Here is a 21,206-nt window from a genome sequence, read left to right on the forward strand (position 1 = left end):
AGTGCATTATCAATTCTTTATACCATTAGTGAATTTGAAACAAAATTAAAAATGCCAAAAAAAAGATAACTATTTGACTATAGGAACAGTAATTTCCAGGTCATTTCTTGACTTCTGTGAGCAAATTTCTTCCAGTTTAGGAAATTCAGAATTATTTTCATTTTGATAAGAATGGAACATCCATTCAACAGACAATAAAAGCTTTTTAAACCTGTTAAATACTATGAAGTAGATGTGTACAGCTAATTAAGGTATGTGTTGAATAGTAATTATGTCATCCTGAGGGATTTACAAATAGAGTTGAGTTAAAATTTGATTCAATCTTCTATCATTCACAGAAGGTGCAAATTATTATTCATTTAGCGTGCTCTGATTTCAGTTCTAAAGGTAATCCAGAAAAAAGGGAGAGGGATTTCTGTTTTATCAGCATTGTTTAAGAACTAAGATCCCTTAATTATCACACTGTACCAATAGTCTGCTTCCCAACTTAGTGAAGCAGTCATTCAGCTTTGAAACTAACAATTTACCCTCCAAGCAAAGAAAGATATAAGAAAAAGTGTTTAGTCAGCAAGCAAATACACCAAATTGTATGTTTTGGCTTTTGTTGGTGTTCATGTTTCTGAGCTGTGCAAATGCGAGTCACTTACACAATACCCTTCAATCAAAGGCATCAAAGCAAAGGAGACAGATTTCACAAGAAAATCGAAAGAAAAAAAAAAAAGGCAAAGGTGAAATAAAGCTTCGTAAGATCCAGTTCTTTCAATCTCCTGAACCTCTTTCCAGGGTCTTCCTTTTTACTTAACATGGATAGACTCTTGATCTTACTGCTTGGTGTAATTTCTCATCATGGTTATGAAGAATTAGGTAAGATACCTGATAACTTTGTGGAAGTATTATAGATTCTTTTATGAGGAAGTTACTACTGTGTTTCTTGATTCATAACAGTAATTGGCAATCCTCATAATTACCGTTAAAGCTGGCCAAAAATGAAAAAAAAATTGTTTCATGAAATACTTTTATGTCTTGGAATGAAAACTGCCTCTTTCAAGGAAATTATTAATTTCCTAAGAATCCAGAAGACTCCAGGACCTACAGCAGTAATGGTAGAGTACTTGAAACAGGTTAAGTTTCTGTTCTATCTGAAAGGGTGGTCAGGCATCGCAATGGGCTGCCCAGGGAAGTGGTGGAGTCACCATCCCTGGAAATGTTTAAAAGACACGTAGATGTGACACTTGGGGACATGGTTTAGTGCTGGGGCTTGGTAGTGCTGGGTTAATGGTTGGAACTGATGATCTTAGAGGCCTTTTCCAACCCAAATGATTCTATGATTGGGAGATTCAGCCTCTTTAGCCGCTGGGACTTCTCTCCTGCATGTCTGAGCTGTCAAGGAAATTTTATCAAAACAGATATTTTCTTGGTAATATTTTTTGTTTGCTGCATTTTCTTTTTTTTTTTTTTTAGGAAAAACTTTTCCTGCAAAATTTTCTCACTAAACCTATTTCTTGCATTAAAAAAAAAAAAAAAAAAAAAAAAAAATCAGACAGTAGCCATATTACCAAAAGCACAAAACATTACTCCATTTTTTCCATAAAATGTAATCCGTGTGGATGTGTTGGCAGTTATTGTTTGGACTCCTTGGAAAGTAAATTTAGTGTGCTTAGATTGGATATGTTTGTTGTGTGGTTTTATTGCAAACAGATAAATGTTCTCCTGCGCTACTTTTTTTACAGTAGGTGTTTTCCTCCTGATGTCAGTGGGACTAATCATGTAAATTAAAATGGCTTTATGGGAATAAGGGTTGTGCATCCTGCCCTGCTTTATGCCAGCCAGAACTGAGGAGCAGCCACCTCTGAGAGAGGGAGAACAGCAGCTGCCCAGCAGCTCTCAGAAATGGTGTGCAATCCTTTAAGTTGAGCTTAAACAAAGGTGCTGGACTTCTTTGGAAAAATTACCCAGACGTAAAACCTAATTTGCTGTGTTCTGATTTTATCTTTCTAACCGAAGTGGCATTTTGGTAAGGTGAATAGGAGAACCCCCATTATGTTTGGTTGGTTGGGTTGGGTTTTTTGGAGAGAAACAAATGGGCTTGACATAACTGGTTTTCTCTGCACATCCCATCGTATTTAATCTTTCGACACAGCTGCTTGCTTACAGTACAGTTTGGAATACTGTCCCCTGAAAAACTGACCCTATTTGTTTCTCGCAATCTGGCAGAAAACTACCATATTTATGAGGGTTTTTTTCATGCAGACTCTTAGAGTGCTTAATAGGGGTGGCAAATATTGTAATAGAAATGGAAAGTATTCCCAGTTCTTAGCAAGATAAGGAAATGTTGTTTCTTATCTGTGATTTGAAAAGAGATGAAGGGTCAGTGAGGTAGAGATACATGAAAGCTATTGCACACTTGGTAGAAGCTGCAAAGGACGAATATCTCTCACCAGCGGCTTGTTTGAGTGGAAGGGAAGAGAAAGAGGCAGCTCCTAAGTAAAGAGAGAGGATTAGAAAAAATGTCAAGTAAAATCAGAGAAATTTGTTGGTTTGTTTGCTTAAAGAAACAGGTACACAGCTTTGAGAGGTTAGTGAAAAGAAAAGAGCAAGTCAAGTTGAGGGCAGCTTTAAATGCTTGCCTGTTGTTGACACTTTGGGATTTATAAAAATTCATAGGTCTTTGGAGATAGCTGAGAGAAGCAAGGAGAATGGGACAGGCTCTAAGACACCTCTGATTTTGAGGGATTGCATGGAAGTACAGGTCAGTCTGCTGGTCCCCAGATGTAGCTTGGCCAGGGCTTGCCTTTTCTTCCCAGCTGCCTCAGCGTAACTGTGTCAGAGAGGTAGGCAGTTGTGCTGAAAATGGAAGGGGGAAAGTTTTAGGCTACGCCTATCCCATCAAGAGCAGCTCCTTGGAAGCCGTTTTTTCTCAGCAGTGCATTCAGGAGCTATGAAAATGGGCAGAGTTTGATTTCAAGATGCAGAATACATGTGCCAAACTTGGTGGTGAGGGCTGGTTGGGTCAGCATAATTAAATAAATTCTTCTCCTCATAATCCTCAGCAGACTTGCAACTGATTGTCATCTAAAGTAAGCTACAGGAGCTGCTGGCTACCTGGCCTGTGCTGGCATTTCGGTTGGAAAAGGAGCTGATGCCCCAATATCTGCCTGCCTCTGCCTTCTTCTGTAGAAAGCAGAAGAGAGCTGTCCTAAGCACCTTTTTGTTGTAGTGTTACAGTAGCAGTGGATTTGATCATTGTGGTGAGCTATTTTTTTCTTAACACATCAGCTTTTGTCTTGCATTTGTTTGCACACCATTCACCAATAAGCAAAAGGTGCATGTCCTGTACTGAGAGGAGTAACAGCCTCTCATGGGCCTGGGGACCTGGGCTATGAACTTAGGTCCTAAAAAATTCCTGAGTGTGTGCTAACTAGAGAGTAAGTCCTTTGAGGAGAGACTGAGGGAGCTCTGGTTCTTTAGCCTGGAGAAAAGAAGGCTCAAGGGAGACCTTATCACTCTCTACAACTACCTGAAGGGGGGTTGTAGCCAGGTGGGGATTGGCCTCTCCTTCCAGGTAGCAAGTGACTGGATAAGAGGACATAGGCTCAAGCAACACCAGGGGAGGTTCAGGTTGGACATATAAGGAATTTCTTCATGAAAGGGTTACTAAACGTTGGAATGGGCTGCCCACGGAGGTGATAGAGTCACCATCCCTGGAGGTGTCCAAGAAATAACTGGGTGTGGCACTTAGTGCCATGGTCTAGTTGACAAGGTGGTGATCAGTCAGAGGTTGGACCTGATGATATTGGAGGTCTTTTCCACCTGAAATGGTTCTGTGTTTCTCCTACTGCTGAAGAAAACCTTATTCTTAAGTAATTAAAATACATGGGAAATGTGTGGCCAGGCTTTCCCCCATTAGACTGACAGCTACAAACTTAACTAAATTTAAACATGAAAATTGAAATTCTGTATGCAGCTGACACACATGAAGTTGAAGCTTCATGTGCAACAGTATTGCAGGGTGATGGTGTGCAGCCTGAGTGGAGGCCACTCAGATTTTATGCAAGTGAGCCTTTTGCTTGACTCAAAGAAATTACATGAATGAATACCAACATCAGACAGCCATTTTCCAAAAAGGTGCTGCAGAATGTTTCCCGGTGAAGATTTTTACAGTCAAGTCAAGGACTATAAAGTCTTTAACTGTATGTACACAAAAGGCTACTGTCATTTATCTATATACAATGAATTATTGCATATAGATAAGTGACATCTCTTTCAGGGAAGGGACAGGCTGAGGGAGCTGGGCCTGTTCAGCTTCAAGAAGAGGCGACTGAGAGGGGACCTCATGAATGCGTATTTGTATCTGAAGGGAAGGTGTAGAGGATGGACCAGGCTCTGCTTGGTGGTGCCAAGCAGTAGGACAAGAGGCAATGGGCACAAACTGACACACAGGAAGTTCCACCTGAACACGAGGAAGAACTTTTTTTTACTGTGTGGGTGACCAAGCACTGGAACTGATTGCCCAGAGAGGTTGTGGAGTCTCCTCACTGGAGATATTCAAGAACCATCTGCATGCAATTCTGTGCAATGTGATCTGGGATGACCCTGCTTGAGCAGGGAGGTGGGACCAGATGACCCACTGCGGCCCTTTCCAACCTTAACCATTCTGTGATTCTGTTTCATATCACATAATAATAATAACTTGAGGCTCAGAATTTATTATAAAGCAGGAGGATTTCTTCTGAGAGGGTGATGTCTCTTTGGGACAAGGAGATGAGGAACAGCTCCACAGCACCTGTAGTAAGAATAACGGAAAAGGACAAGCTTGTCCTCCCATTTATTCTTACTGGGATGTGTGCACAGTTTGCCTTCTTTGACAAACGAGTACATAGGCTAAAGTTTTGGAGCTGCACACTTAAAACTTGTATTTTACTTTTGCACTGAAGAGTAGAAGTAGCTAAAATAGCTGGTAGTGCATGTTGCTGAGCTTCTAATAGTAACAGATTTCAAAAATTATTCTTACTTTTTGGAGCTAGTAGAATGCTTGAGAGATTTATTTCTAGCAGAATTTGCATTCCATATAATTTGGATTTAATAACATGGTATAACACAGGCAAAAGAGTTTCTGAGTATGTGACTCTACTTTTCCATGGCACAGTATGTATTTCATTTTAATTTTTGGTTGCATGCTAAGAAATTAATATGTAAAGTAAGAGTGAACTGATACTTATAAGGAAAGCATCAGAGAAGTTGAATAGTCATTTTACTGGGTTAGTATTTAAAAGTGGAATATTTCTGGGTGGGAAAGGGCTTCAGAATGGGGCAATTCACGAACCACTTCTTCCCCTCCTACAGCTAATTCAGAGACAGCAGGTGTGTAAACAGCCCCTGGGAAAGAGGACCAAGTGTAGTTTCCGACAGAACTGAATGGAGATGATCCCAAGCTGAAAGTCAAAACAGGATCTTCTTTTAAGTTCATCGAGTGACCTACAATTTTATTCCAGCGCCTAACACAGGTAAGAGACTTCTACAGAATCTGCATCTGCAATTCCCAAGGTGTTTTAACATGTGAATCCTAACTCTTATCCATTGGTGCCTTCAGGTTTTGAAGCTACTGGTACAGTGCCAGGTACTAGTACCAGGTTTTGGGTGGTTTTATTGGGCTTTAAGGTATCTCTTGGCAAAATCAAGTCAGAGGGTCATGAAGCATTTGTCAGCAATCCTACAGTAATGAGTTCATACATAGAATATGTTTGGGACCAGAATTTGAGATTAAAAGAGAACTGTTGCTTAAATCTTTGTATCTCATTTCCCTGTAAATCGGGAGAGATTTGTTTGAGTTAAGCAAAAGGTCTATATCAAGGTGGGAAGTGTTGTTGGCTCTTGGCTCCTTGCTGGAGCTGATTGCTGAAGAAAGCAAATTTGGTCCTGAACTGTGTTGCTGTTACAGAATATACAAAAAAAAACGGCAAATGAAACCCTGAGAAATTCCAGCTTGGCTTTTGAAATGTTGTGTATAAACACTAGGGATCTGTCTGAGAGAGGATACCTGCCCCATCCAGGCTGGGCCAGCTGCAGGCAGCTGTGTGGCAAACTGATGTTACTGTGCTGATGGGCAGAGAGGCTTCTGGGAGGCGGGGGGCAGGAATTGATCTCTGTGTTGCAGGTCTCCGCCTCGAAGTTTCTTTCTTGTTCCTTTTCAGTTTCTATGGGCTTGCTCTTGGCATGAGGGGCATACTTGGACTTTTCTTTATTCTTTATGTAGAATAACTGTGCAGTCCATATAAAATGCCCTGCTGTGTGAGTTACTTGAGAAGTCACGTTCGGTGAGGAGTGGGGGGACATGCTCTGTGTCTGCTCACTGGAGGGACAGTTTATTTTAGATCATGAAGACTGATGGCTGCTTTGCTCCCTCATCATTATCATCATTTTATTGGGGGTGTGAACAGCAAGGAGATATGGGATTTTATGCTCTGTGGCTTAGTTTTGGTCAGATAAGTCTTCAGGGTGGGAATATCCTTCTTCCCCACCTAATGTACCCACAAGACCCCCGTATTAAGATGTAGGCAGAGCACTGAAGGTGTACAACACATCCTGTTTTACACTCCCCCAGTGCTGTTTGTTGTCTGTGACTGTGTGATGCTGAATGAAGCACAGCAGTTTGTGGCTTCTGCTGCTGCTGGAGAAGACCCCCCTCAAAATGAGGAGCTGCCTCTGCAGCTGCATGGGCAGTCAGAGCCAGGGAGCTTCCATGGGGCATCAGCCACAAAAGCTGCTTTCTGACAGATAGTGTCCTTATTCCTTAATCATTAGCCCTAATGAAGGGGTTTTGTCAAAATGGGGAAAAAAAAAAAAAGAGGGAAAAGAAAAAAGAAACTGAGAAAGAAAAGAAACAGACAAGAAGGAGAAAAGATGGGGAATAGTTAGGATTATCTCTGTGCCGTCTCTCAGGTCCAGTGACAAGACGACTACAATGGGCAGCTTTCAGGACTGCATATGGTCTTCCTTCCGAGGGAGTTGATTAAGCGACTCCGGATGAAATTGAAATCCTGTGATTTGACCTTTGTCTGGCCTGGGAGGACTGCAATTCGCATAACAATTTCCTTTTGTTCTTTGTTTGGAGTTATTAATCCAACATGAGCCTCGAATTAATCAGGGGTAGTGCGTTGTTACATTTCTAATTCACAGCTCCACTGCTTGTGTCTTTTTTAATTAAGGCCGAATGATAGCAGGCCTTAGCCCCTGATTGCAACACTTACTAACCACACATTGAGGGATGAAGAGGCTAAATAGGCAGAATGAGATTACTTCAAGGTTTCACTTAATTGTTTTCTTCCTTTAAGTAAGGAACACTGAGTGAAGGTTTTTAATGCCAGGCTGGGAGGGTTTTTTTATGTGTGTGTTACGTGTGTGTGTATGTGTGTGCAGGGGCAGGGGAGGTTATGCCTGGTGCACCAAGGACTCAGAGCTCTAATGGCTCAAGGGTTTGTAAAATTGAAGCCTTTGGTTATTGATTTAAACCATTCCTCCCACCTCCCCTGGGGGCCAGGGGCAAGGGAAGGAGGAATAGAGTTGAAGAGCATTAAACTTAAGTTAACTGCATGGATTTTCTTGTGTCCTGCGTGAACCCACTTGTTTATGTAGTTTTTTCTCGCCGTTTGCTACTGGTTCAGAGGTAGAAAATGCAGGAAGATTGAAGGCTATAAGAGATGCTAAAGAAATGTGTTGAGACACACAAAGGTCTCCAAAGCCTGGGAGTGGTGTAATAATGATAATAAAATAAAAGCGAGCCAGTTGTGTCACACACCAGGTCTTGCTCATACTGGAGGACGTTTGAGTCATGTTTCAAATGCTGCTTGTAAATTTGTACTTCCAGAGCAGTTCAAGGCCACAAGGGCTCAGGTGCTGTTCCAGGGGAACAGTGTAGATGATCTCGGTTAGATTCATGCTGTATAACTCAGTCTGTGCCAGCCACTCGGGATGCTGGAAAAGAAAATGCACTGAGTGCCCATTTATTTACACAAATAGTTCTGCTAGCTTAAAAAAAAATAAGAGAGGGATGACAGGATTCATATTGCAGGATCAGGCCCAGTGTTTTGGCCTCCTATGGTGTGGTACATTGGATATGATTGCTTTGGAGAAAGGTTAATATTTATAGTCCCAAACCTTCAGATGCTGAATATACAGAAATCCCACTGAATTCAGTTTGTACTGTGTGCCTGCAATATCAGATAGAGCTCTGTAATTGTGGGAAACTAACTCTTACTGACTTATTTCATCCATCCAAGAAGCTGGATGGATGGGGGAAGCACTTGCTTGGAAGAGTTAATGTTTCTGTGTAAAATGGCAAGCTGGTGTTAATTATACCAGGCTGTAGATATAGAGCTGCTGTTCTGACTCTGGCACAGGATACACAGGGCAACAACACTGTTCCTGCTTTTCTAAATGCTTGATGTGCAGTGGCTGTTCCACACAGGGTTATCTAAGAATGCAAAGATAAAACCTCTAGATAGATTAAGGTGTAAACTCCAAAGGAGAAAAATGTACCAGGTAAAAGCTTATTTCTGTGTTTAGAAATCTAAATTGTAAACTGGGTCTGCTTTTTTAGATGAGCCTGAAAAGGACAGTCTATATTCAGCCTTCCATAGAAATGTATATAGTATGTGGAAACAAAAAACAAGCTAACGCACAAATCTTTAGGCCTTGCTTTCAGTTGGTGCAAAGAAGCGCTAGTGACTTCTGTGATCAGTAACATCAACACAGGATTTACCCTGAATTGGGTTCACAGGTTCAAAGGCATTTTCTTCACTTTCCTGCTCTTTTCTTAGGTGCTGCCTGATCCTGTGTGTCAGGATACTTCTGGTAGATTGCCAGCTCCCGTGCTGGGAGAAGTCAATGGGATAAGAAGATGCTCAGCATTGGTTGGAGTAGGGCTACCTGACAACCAGTTCAAGTACCTTACACATTATTTTGTTTTTCAGAACCAGTTTTGATGCTCTTACGTTAAATAACACCTTATCCTGCAATTGAATCAGATTTTGCATGGAGAGAATAATATTGAGTAAGCACATGAGAACTTGACAATCAAATCACTTACTGTTGTTTATTTCCATTTAAAGACTGAAGGCTTACCATTTGTCACCTTGTTCTCTTTTTTCCTAGAAATCTTTATAGATGTTTGTTTCTAGCAGACACAATTCCAGAATGAAAATTGACTTTTAGTGCCATTCTGTGTTTTAAATCTGCATGCTTCTTTTTTTTTTTATTATTGTTTGAATGTTCGCTGCTGTTGATTTAAAGGTGTCACATTACACTTCCAACGGGTCTCAGGATGAATAGGTACCCCCATGTGTTTCTTGTGTGAGTGTTTTGAATAACATCTTAAAACCCAAAGCCCAGTCTGTTCTGTCTCATGGCAGTGGTCATTAGAATGGGCATATTTGGGGTACTTCTAAAATCTCCTTCTTCCCCTTATCCTTGTTACAGCATAATGTTCATCACTGATGTATTCAGTAGCTCTCCTGAGCAAAGTCATAATACCATTTAAGTGCTTTGAGATCCTTAAAGATGAAAGAAGTTGTATAAACAGATGGCAGTTGTATCACAGTGCTTCTTGGGATGCTTAACCCTTGACGTGAACTGTCTTGCAGGACCTTGCTGTACAGCTGGGGCCAGGTACCCTGTCAGTAGTTTTCAGCAGTTGGCGTGCTCTGTATAATATGACATTTCCGATTTTTTTCAGTTACTCTGTGAAGGAAATTAGGCTTCTTGCCATACTCAGGAACCAAAAGACCAGGCCAGGGGGTGTGATAATGCTTTCCCATCCTTGCCCAAAGTGGCTATAGTTGCACTTATTTGAGGGACAATCCATTGATCTGTAGTTCTTGAATATTTGCAGCTGCACCAGTCAGCACTGATGAGTCCACACATAAAAAAGGAAGGACTTCTGCTGCTGCTGTTCTTCCTGACAGTTTTAGACAATCTGTTGCTATTTATTAAGTATTTCTGTGGGGATCAAAACTGCCCTGAACTGTCCTCTCTCCTCTGGCTCCAGCAGGGATGTACTCCTCACGTCTGCAATGACAAGTCACCCTCGTGCAGCAAAACGCCAAATTTCATCAGCGGTGCACCAGCCTCTCCTCCACCGTGTGTGGAGGTGCTGACACTCCTTCCCCTTGAAACCAGTGGCAGGTTGGCCCCGGCCCGTTCCATTTCTGTGCTCTCCCCTTTCGGACATAAGGTAGAGATTACGATTTAATGGTCCTTTGAGTTGCTCGGCGCTCCTCCCTCTGCGCTGTCTCCCCGCGATCCCCCTTCCCGCGCCCTCCCTCTCCCCCCCTCGTCAATGGGAGCCTTTGATGTTGCACAAGAGAAGACTGTTGGCTAACAGTCTGGAGGCTGCTTCGTTTGAGCTCACCACCACATGAAAACAAATGCGATCCATCATATTTCATTAACTAGCTGCCCCCTGTTCGGGTGCCCTTTTTTGATGTCAGAGCGCATCCTGACAGAAATCAGAAAGATATGTGTGATTAAGACCAGTACTAATAGTTAGTGCATTGTATTGTAAATTACCTTTCTGGGCCCTGGTACTTTATCAGCCCCACTGGCCTTGGCTTGGGTACATTTTTGACTACTCTGTATATACAGTGTATTAGCGCAATGGAGATCATTATGTGGCCTGTATTTGAGTCATTTTTATTTAAGATGCCAAACAATAAGCTGTTGATTGGGGGAACAAGAGGCGAACAATAATGTTCTGTGTCACATAATACACCACCATTTTCCAGCTTTGCTTTAGAAGGGCCCTCTTTATTGTTTTTGTATAAAAATGGTTCTTAGGAGGAGGAATATTTTGCTGAGGTATGTCATTATTTTGCAAATTTCTATTATCTCATCATGTTGTCTTCATTGTAAATTGCAGCTAATTAGGAACCTAGTTAGAGCCCCAGCTTTGAGGCTGGCTTTTTTGTGAAAAGAGCCCACCGATTACCGCACTACAAGAGAGGAAGGGAGAGAAAAAGGAGATTAATCTGGTTACCTAGGCGACACTCGCTTCCATCTGCGAGGAACAATACATTTTTGTTTCCTTGGCTCAGTTCAGATCTGTTTTGTTTAGGGGGGAAAAAAAAGAGAGAGAGGGAGAGGGAGAGAGAGAGAGAAGGGGAGAGAGGGAGAGAGAGAGGAGGCAGCCCCACAACAATGCTGGACTCTGTCTGGCCCCGGCTTACCCGCTTCCATCCCTCCACAAGTTCGGGGTCTCGGGGGAGTGGGAAGATGAAAGAGATAAGCTCCAAAGTTGTCAAAGGTCGTAACCTTGCCACACAAAGCCAGCAGTTTTACTTCTAAATCCCCTTCTCCCGAAAAGCACTTAATGAAATAATATACTGTGCTTCTCAACACCCCGTAGTCTTTATTAAGCAGCAAGGCCCCAGAGATGGTGAATTTAAGGAGTCGGTTAAAACTTCTGACTAAACAGTTGCTGACTGGGAGCGTCTACTGTAGATGTGATGGGGATTTTCCGAGCGACAGAGACAACTTTTCTTCCACTGTCTCTCGTTAGCAATATTGTGGCTTCCCTGACACATGTTTTATAGCTGCCTTCACACAAAAGGCAAAGGTCTGTGAAGGCAGGGCAGTGTGATTTTTTTTTTTTTTTTTTCATTTTTGTTTTTAATTTCTTTCTGGTTACCTTCACAAGGTCATGGCTTAACAGATGACAACGACCTATATCTTTCTTGTTGTGCATCAAACTATTAAACCCTTGCATGGCTTTTGCATAGGGTAGACAGTGCAGCCATGTTATTTGCTTCTTATTTTGGAGCAGCTTGCCAGAAAAGGGACGGGGGTAATAACCAGAGCTGATAGAGCCTAGCTAAAAGCTCAGAAATGCTCATGAGCTCTTGAACTGAATTGGCTAAACCCACAGCCTTTTGATAAGCATAATGCTTTCTCCAGGTGTTATGTCATCATGTATAATGTTTTACTATATGGTAGCATTATGGATGATGACATAAAGTCACAAAAATATCAAAGTTACCAATTTTAGCTTATCTGAGCTTTCTAACCCTGGACTGTGCTGCTGATAAAATCAGAACAAGTATCAGGTGAACAACTCTAAACCTCCTATTCTGCATTGCTCTGAAGTACTGTTCTTATATCTTCTTCCTCTGAAGAAACTTCTAAGAGCTGCTTCAGTGACTGTGTGTTGCTCCCTCTGACTGGAAATGATGGTCATCATGTTAAAAAATTACAGATGTTCAGGAGGAAAGAATGAATGAAGGTACAGCTGCTGGTTTGGGTGGGCAGAACGAGACACCTTGGAAGTGAAGTAATTTGAATTTCTAGTTCTGCCAAGTGCTTTCTGTGGGATCTTGGCCAATTAATTTGGCCTACTTCTGCCTCAGACCTTGACCTGTAAAGTTGGCAAAGCTATATTTCTCTGCCGTGGAGGATAACTTGAGTCTTAATTAATTAAGGACTTAGGAAGAGTTTGAGATGCTTGGATGCAGAGCTCTGGATATATGCAGAACTTTTAATCCTTACCTATTCTGCTTCAATAAGTGCCTTGTTGGGTACACCCGAACCAGTTCTCCTGAGAAGAACTCTCATGTGAAAATTAAATTAATCCTACTTGACTTTGTTAATTGGAGAGACTTGCTGAGATGTTTTGCAGACATTTGGATGGAGCAGTTGTCACCTCACAGACAAATTAGCCCACTGTTAGCTTTTGTAGCTGTTGTTTTACAAGCTCTGATGAGAATGTCCACAGCAATTCTGCAACACGTTAAAATGAGGTGAGGGGGGAAGGATGGCTCTGTGTTATCCATGTGCAAAAAAGAGAAGGACAATACTTTTCAGTACACAAATGCTACTGTTTGAGGCAAAGATTTGGTGAAGTATCAACTAAAGACTTAGCAGTATAAAGAAAGGAAGAGGAATATTTTGCAAGTTTGTTTAAATAGCAATTCTGTATTTTAGTAATAATGTTAATTCTGAACAATTAGAATGCCCTAAATTGTAGTGGAGTGGAAATTTTCACCCATTAGTAGAAAGAACCAGCATGACTCCACATAACAAGTTAAAAAGTTTACTCTGAACTACATTATAATTTGGAGAGACTTCAGGGTTAGCCTTCCTATTCTTGAAGATGGGTGGGGAGGGGCATTCAGTAGCTTTTCTTGGCCTACATTATTCTCTCATCTTGTGAAAAAGGTTGATAGTGATGGAGTGTGGGCAGGATCACACTGTCCTCACTTAACTCTTTGTTAAACAGACATCATAACATGATAGTCATATTACTCCTACTGGGGTGTATGCATTTGGGCACCAAAGAGCATTATCTCCAGCTAGGAATTATCAAGGAAAGAGAAAAAAAGAAGAAAATGCAATGTCAGTTTAAGTGACTGCTGGGGAGAAACAAGAGCACGGTTTGTTCTGATCTGGTTTCACTAGGTCTCAGAAGATCAGGAGTCAAGAATCAAAAAAGCATTTTAGGAAAAAAAAGTCCAGGCTGGCCCAAGCGTGAAGGGCTTTGTTGAATCCTGAAGCTGCAGAGATGGAAGAATACACATGCAGAATTCTTCAATAAACTGTGGGGAAAGGTCAATGACTGCTGCAGCCCCAGCATAAAAGGTGGGGGCATTTATTGTCAGTTCTGTACCACTGTCATCACAACAAGGAATGCTGTTTCTGTGTGTGCACTTCTAAGTACACATCTGTTTCATTTTCTTAGAATGGAGATCTGTTATTGCAAAGAAGACTCTGTTTCCTCTCATGTCCTGGCACTGCTGCTAAGGTCTGCAGTACTATATGCTTGTCTAGATAGACCTGGTTTACAACTCAGATTTCTTAATGCCCCATCCAGTTGGGTTTTTTGAGATGGTGAAGGTGAGATGTGCTCTGCACTGCAGCCTCACAAACTGTGGCACCAGTGGACTGCTGCCCCCCTAACACCAGCCTGGAGCATGGGATGGGGACAGGTTTCCAGAGAGTAGCACCAGGACCTTATTCCTGGAGACTCTAATGTTTCCCTGGAAGGTCTTTCTGTCTTTATTTCTAATTGGTAAAATCTGCCTGGGCCTGTCAAATCTGACAAAATAAACCCCAGAGGGGACTATTGCTGCAGCTTCACATTGCAACTTTTGTGTTACGTTTTGGAGCAACCCAGAGTGGCATCTTGTTAGTTTGAAAGCTCCTCAGAGGGTTTCTGTTCAGGCCAGTCCCTTATCAGAGCCAGTTTAAGAAATTTAGCTCTTAAATTCTGTTTCTTTTGAAACTCTTTTTTTCTGTGCTCTGTAATGGTTTCCCTGTGTTTCCAGTCCATTACTGTCAGTTCTTTTTGGGAATGTCAGATTGCATAAAAGTTGATATAAACATTCAGCAGAGCTTGAAGCAACCCCTGAATGAATTTTGTCTTGGCAAACCTACTCCTTTACCAAAATAATTTCTGAATAATCATTGCAAGGATGAAGATCTGTGTTATTCTAAGAATTGGTAATTATTTTTTATATAGGAGTTTGAAGAGATATGAAGAACTCAGAGGGACAAGTTACAGTAATTCATGTTTCTTGATCTGGCACTTCTTTAGATAATTTTACCTTCCCTTTCAACTTAATGAGAAATTTCCCTGGGAGCATAGGATGCATTGCAAATGTTTGCTACATAAGCGAGCCCACAATTAGCCACTAGCAGTGGACAGTTTGGCTGTTTAAACCATGGTTAGAGTCAGAATTTAGGTTGGAAAGAACCTCTGAAAGCCATCTGGTTCCACCCTCCACTCAAAGGAGGGCCAACTTGGAAATTGGTTCAGGTTGTTCAGGATCTTTTTCAATTTCTAGGCACCTGGTCCAATGCTGTACCTCCCTCACTGTCAATATTTTTTTTCTATATATTTGATAGGTATTTCCTTTATTGCAGTTGCTCTGCTGAACAGCATAGGCTGGATCTAAAAGCATTTTAGTCGCATTTCAGTAGCATGTCAAATGTCATATCTTTTTGGTAGAGGGAATTTGCATGGTACAGGATTGAATGTTAGTGTAATTATTGGCAAGCATGGAAGATGCACGCTGTGGCTGGATCCCCTGAGATGACAAAATTATTGGGGTGTATTGGCTATCAGAGGACGTGATGCTATTGAATAACCACCTCTCTGCCTCTCTGTTTCTCTCTCACTAGTATAGTTACCTCATTTCTGACAATAGAGAAGAAAGGATGGGAGGAAAAGAGAGAGAAAATCCTTTTTCTGGAGCAAATACAGTCTAAGAGACCAGTGTTCTGTATACACATGAGTTGTAGATAGTAATTTGGTTTATCCCTTTCTAGGCCACACCACATCAATGGCTTGACTGGGGGCAATTGGAAAGGAGTTCAAGCAAACAGTTGCTGATCACTTTTACTTCTTCCTTACTTTATTTTTATCTGCGGTTACCCAGTGCCAAAATGAGAGGACTCTTGTGTATAATTTGTATTTTCTCTGTGAACAGGGAGCTATGTTTAAATTCTCATGACTGAATAAATTTCCTCCTGATAAGAGCTCTCTTTAAGACAGGCCCTATCATGTGAGACTGTCTCTCTGTTCTACTTCATCCCTTTCTGCTCCTTCAGAAGTGAAAAAGACCAGTAGAAACAGATTTTGAGAAAATATCCTTGGTTTAAAGGGTTTCCCAGGTTAATATGGAACCAGCACAATAACTGTGCCTTCCTCTGCAAATGAAACTGTTCTCTATTAGCTTTTGAGAGAAGCTGACAGATACACCCTCTATTTCTTCACGAAACATATGTTAGAGATCTTTGAAGAGGACTTCAATACAGTGCACAGAGATTTTGTTGGCTGCTTTGTCAAATGCTTTGGTTCAACAGTCCATAGAATAAAATAGAAATGTTGCCAGCAAATACTATTAGAAAATCATAAATTAAGTCCCAAAATGCAAACTTGGCATAATATTCCTGGTATTATAAAATAACATATCCTGCGTCCTCTTTTCTTTGCCTTTTTGTTTCTGGACTCCGTCAGTGCATTCAGCTGATGCATTCTGGGCATTAACATTAAATCTCAAATTTTCAAAAGTGAATGCCAATGTGATCCAGTGTGATCATTTGATTAGATCACTGGAAGATTTGTGAATAATGAAGGGTGAATCTCAAAAGATTTAGTAAGTCAGTTCGGTTTGGATCAACTCCTGGAGTCTGGAGTGACTGTCTGTACAATTCAGGCAGTTAAAAGTTAAACAGGTTTTCCTATGAAATTGCTAGAATTTTGTCTCCTGCTTAGTGTTTACCAACATGCACATGCTTCCTGTGACAGATGATGACAGGAGAAAGGGTTGGTTTTCAAGGAAGTACTATAACCTTAGGAAAAAAAAATTTGGTTACAGAAAAGTTACAGCATCACTGTGGGAGGGGACTTAACAGAGTTCCATCAAATATCTACTGCAGTCAATTAACATGCTTTGCAGTAGATATTTGATGGAACTCTGTTAAGTCCCCTCCCACAGTGATTCTCCTTGAGCAATTTGACAAAGCCATCCTCTAGATGCAAATCTACTTTTTACTTTCTATCTTTGAATGTGGTACATGCTATAATTCCTGTAAAATTAATAACTGAGTAAGCAGGAAAAAAAATTAGTTTTCCTGTTAATTGCTATATGTTTGTTGCATATTTGAGAGATTTTATTCTACTCCTGATCCTGCTAATATTTAGTTGTGTGCTTGGCTATGTGTAGGTCAATAGTTTGCAGGTCTTGAGTACAAGTTATTGTCATTATTGCTGAAAACACCCTTTTAGACAACAAAAAGGAAGTGAAAAGTAACGAAAAAAGAATGTAAAGCATAGGTGGTTAAAGTATATACAACATTTATCAGGCACTCGATTTGGAACATTTTATATATGTGTGTATTTGTAATTTAGCCATTTAAAAATGTCAAGTTGATTGGCTTCCTTTCAGAAGATGGTTTGGTGGTATTTTCTTTACTAGTGCCCCCTGTGGACCTGCATACATTGATTGCTCTTTCTCCAGGCTTTCAGTGTGGAATTTTTCGTCACATTGATGAGCAGTAATTGAAAGAAATAAATAAATGAAGGGAGATGGAGGGATTGATGGTTTTCCATACTTTTAAAAAAAGTGGCATTCTAAGTCAGATTGAAACAGAAAAAGACAAGGAAATTAAGATTTCTCATGACTTTTTCTTTCTTAGCTATGCTTGTATATGGTGTTATAGTCAAATTCCCCAAACTAGGCTGATTGCATACACTGGATTGACTGAAGGCTTTTATAATTTAGTGTAAAATCAAGTACACTATGCACTATTCTCCATACTTTCTCAACTCTTTCTGCCATCTCATGTATATTCTGGCCTTTAAGCCAGTCTTTCTATAGATAGTGCTTTGTAGTATGTAAATGTTTCAGCAGCTAGATGATGTCTTTGGCCAGCAAGTCAATAAAACTTGCTGTGAATCTGCACATTTTCTATTGCATTCAACTTTTATGCTTCCAGAGTGAAGATGATTAACTTTTAAAAAGTTTGGAGAACTTGACTTTAAACATTGTTGACAGTTTCAGGAATCATTGGGCAGCCTGACATAATGTTATTCATGATGAGAGCACTGTCAGCACAGATCAGGAGCGGTACCAGAGAGAAATGTAAGGCGATATTTTCGCTATATTTTGTGGGGATTTAGCTGTGCGACTTCTATTAATAATGGGAGTTTTGCAGTTAAATCCCCGAGCATCGTCCCCCCCGAAAAACGCTGAAAACATGCCCTGTAGTGGAACTTGAATTCAATTTTATGTTGGCTGCTGTTTGGACATTGAAGATCATCATGTCTGAGCAGTCACTCTGGTTTGAGTTTCCTTCAGGTGCTGCTGAAGAGTGAGTAGGGAATTTGTCGTGGTTTAACCCCAGCTGGCAACTAAGCACCGCACAGGCGCTCGCTCACGTTCCCCCTTGAGTGGGATGGGGGAGAGAATCAGAAGGGTAAAAGTGAGAAAACTCGTGGGTTGAGAGAAGAACAGTTTAATAATCTAAATAAAGTAAAATAATAAATTACTGTAATGAAGAGGAAAGTAACAGAAAGTGATAAAAATAAACACCAAGAAAAACAAGTGATGCAAATGAAAAATTATTGCCCAGCACCAACCAATGCCCAGTCTTTTCCTGAGCTCCTGGCCAACTTTCCTCCAGGTTTAAATGCTGAGCACGATGCCATATGGTCTGGAATATCCCTTTGGCCAGTTGGGGTCATCTGTCCTCTCTGAGTCCTCTCCCAGCTTCTTGTGCACCCCCAGCCCACTCGCTGGCAGGGCAGCTTCAGAAGCTGGCAAGTCCTTGACTTAGGGTAAGCACTGCTCAGCTACAGCTAAAACATTAGTGTGTTATCAATGCTATTCTCATCCTAAATCCAGGACACAGCACTGTACCAGGTACTGTGAAGAAAATTAACTCTATCCCAGTAAAAACCAGGGCAGAACTGCAATAGTGAATGGATGGAGGATTCTGTGATTTGTGATCTCTGTTGCTTTCTGTGCATTTAAGCATCAGCAGATACATCTATCTTCCAACAAATGTACTGACTTTGGGCAGATCTGATCTATCAGTATTTATATACATTATGACTGGTCCGTCAGGATCCTGTTCTGCACATCGTAGTCGCACGGCAATGCCTATAGTCACGTTTGACAGAATTTCTGAGTGAGTTTGTTTGGACCTTTCTTTTCCTGGGTTATGTTCCTGATGAGTTTCCAGCATACTGAATTGTAGCTTGCTTCAGATGATGCAGATGACATTGATAACTGGCCTGGAAAAGTCGACATGAGCAAAGGGATGAGATGATTTACTCTGTAATAATTTTCTTACTCTCTCTCTCTCTCTCTCCTCCTCTCAAACTAACCAGGATTATGCAAGGATTGGGACATCAGGCAACAGACAGGGCAGTCTGTATGAGAGTACCTCAGCTTGTGAAGGCAGCTTGTTCTGTCATTCATGGTTCTGCCCATGCATTCAGGGAGGGAATGGAAGGCTGATGGGAATGACCAGCAAGCCTCAGTAATGAGGGCAATTCATACAAAAATGTCTGAATTTGCTTTTAAATTAGTTTGTTTCTATTCCTGTTTAGGGTCTATAGAAATGTAGGGACTTCAGGAGCTTCCTTTGCCAGCAACAGTATGGAAGAAACAAGGAAATGAAACCAGTTCAAAAATATTTTGTAACTGCCATTGTGTATCTGAGTTAATGTATTTCCATGACACAAACAACCCTGCCGTGAAACCATGGCTGTGTATCATTACAGAGATCACTTGTTTGGCTGCACAACTGGTTGGTGAATAAAGCCATAGGTGTTGACTAGAAACTCAGCCCAGCAAGGGGGTACAGGTTCTCATTCTCATTGTCTTCAGAAAGTAAACTTTTTTTTTAGGATGGAGATTATATCTCTGTGTTTGTATAGTGTGCATTATATAGTGAGTGCTAATGTAATGTAAATAGTCATAATGACAACTTCAGAATTTTTATATGGCCACTAAATGTTCATTGTGTACATGTTTCCATAACTATTTTTCCTTTTTCTTGCCTTTTTTTTTCCTCTTAAATTCTGATGCAACTTGGGGAGGGGGAGAGAAGAGGAAACAGATGTATTAATCTATCAAAAGCCGTGCTGAAAATGTTTGCATGCTTCAACTGAAAGGCCTCACATCTCAATTTTAAGCCACAGCTTCCATCCACTCTTGTTTCTGTTTACCTTTAAAGTATTTTCAGTCATTGTATAATTATAAAATAATTAGCATACTTCAGAAACTACTATTTTTGTAAAACCAAGGTTTCTATGGTACGAATTTTTTCCTAGCTGTGACAAAACACTCTTGAAATTACAGTAGCTTGATGAGATCTATATAGAACTTGTAAAAAAGGAGCAACCTTTGTGCTGCTGTAGCTGGTTACCTCAGCATTTCCCAGTGCAACCTGAGTTTTCATGTGATTTTTTTCAGCTGTCCACACACCCACTGCAGTGATGTTCATTGTACAGAATTTCAGGGTTTTACTACATGGTGTCTATCAGATTCAAATATAAGACATTTGATTGAATTATTCTTCTCTAGAAGCTGGTTTTTTTCTCTTTGTGTCATTATTTTTAAAGTAATTTGTTAGACTCCCTGGCTGTTCTTGATGTCAGTTACCTTTGGGTTTGTATGCATGTCTCTTAAATATTTCATTGAGGCTTGATCTTGCAAGGTCCAGAGTACTTCAAGGATTAAATATGAGTAAGTGCTTTGTAGGATCTTCAGGAGCAGTGCTGGGGCAGAAGCAAACCCTATAGCAGAGCCAGGGTGAGCTCTTAGCTGAGGACTGGCACTCAGTACTCGTGACAGTCAGGGACCCAGAGATTCACTCACTGTTGGGGTTTTACCTCACTTTACTCCACTATAGTGTGGATATGGGAACATTCATGCTCATTTCCACAATTTTCTTTGGTTAATCAACTGATGCTTGGAAAATTCTGTGAATTCTTGCAGAGAAGTACACAGTGTGCATATTTGGACTCTGCGTATGCGTGTTTATAAGCATGCAAAATATTTATTTATTCCAATTTGATGAAGTGATAGTCCCAGCTTGAAAGTAGTCTCCTGCAGATGTACTATAAAATGACTGAAAAAATCCTTTTTAATGCATCAGACACTGTAATGTGCAATCCATGCCCCTTCCTCTAAGCTTTTACGATGCTAAAACTTGGAATGACTGCAGAATGTCAGGTAAAAATCATTTTGTATGTAAGAGTTTAGGACAGTTATACCTCTTTATGCTGATTATGAACAGTTCTAGTCTCTATGGCAAGTGTTTTAATTTAAAAAACTTCTGTGACAGACCACTGATTCTTGAAAAATGGAAGCGTGGCTTCCAAGCCTGAACTGTGTTGCAAGATCAGCCACAAGTGCACACTATCACAAGGTTTGAAAGCAATCTAAATCTGGCATTACCAGGTGTCTTTGGGATTATAACACATGCTCAGCCCTATTCTGACATGGGATAGAGAGCGCTGGGATTCCTGGCGGAACTTTGCCATCTCCTGTCTGTGAGCTTCTCCTCTCTTTGGCTCTCCAGCTCTGTGATATAAGTACTGAAGATCCTGGCCAGAGAAAGATTCTGTCTTATGGTTCTTGAGGGCGAGGTACCAGCCGCCCCAGCAATAATGAGTGTCACAAGCAGAGTAACTCCCTTTGAATTTC

General features: G+C 40.9%; 1 protein-coding gene across 1 annotated transcript in view; it reads left to right on the plus strand.

The window, feature by feature from the left end:
- SOX5 (SRY-box transcription factor 5) overlaps nucleotides 1-21,206 on the plus strand; it is a 479,309-nt gene that overhangs the window by 137,886 nt on the left and 320,217 nt on the right. Inside the window, exon 3 of the mRNA XM_027726598.2 lies at nucleotides 5,344-5,504. The gene's annotated coding sequence lies outside the window, so the exon portion shown is untranslated. The remainder of the gene's footprint in view (nucleotides 1-5,343; nucleotides 5,505-21,206) is intronic.

This window comes from Pipra filicauda, unplaced genomic scaffold, assembly GCF_003945595.2.
Source record: "Pipra filicauda isolate LSUMZ 115617 unplaced genomic scaffold, ASM394559v2 scaffold2_size9829703_pilon, whole genome shotgun sequence".
In the NCBI taxonomy this organism is placed as follows: Eukaryota; Metazoa; Chordata; class Aves; order Passeriformes; family Pipridae; genus Pipra; species Pipra filicauda.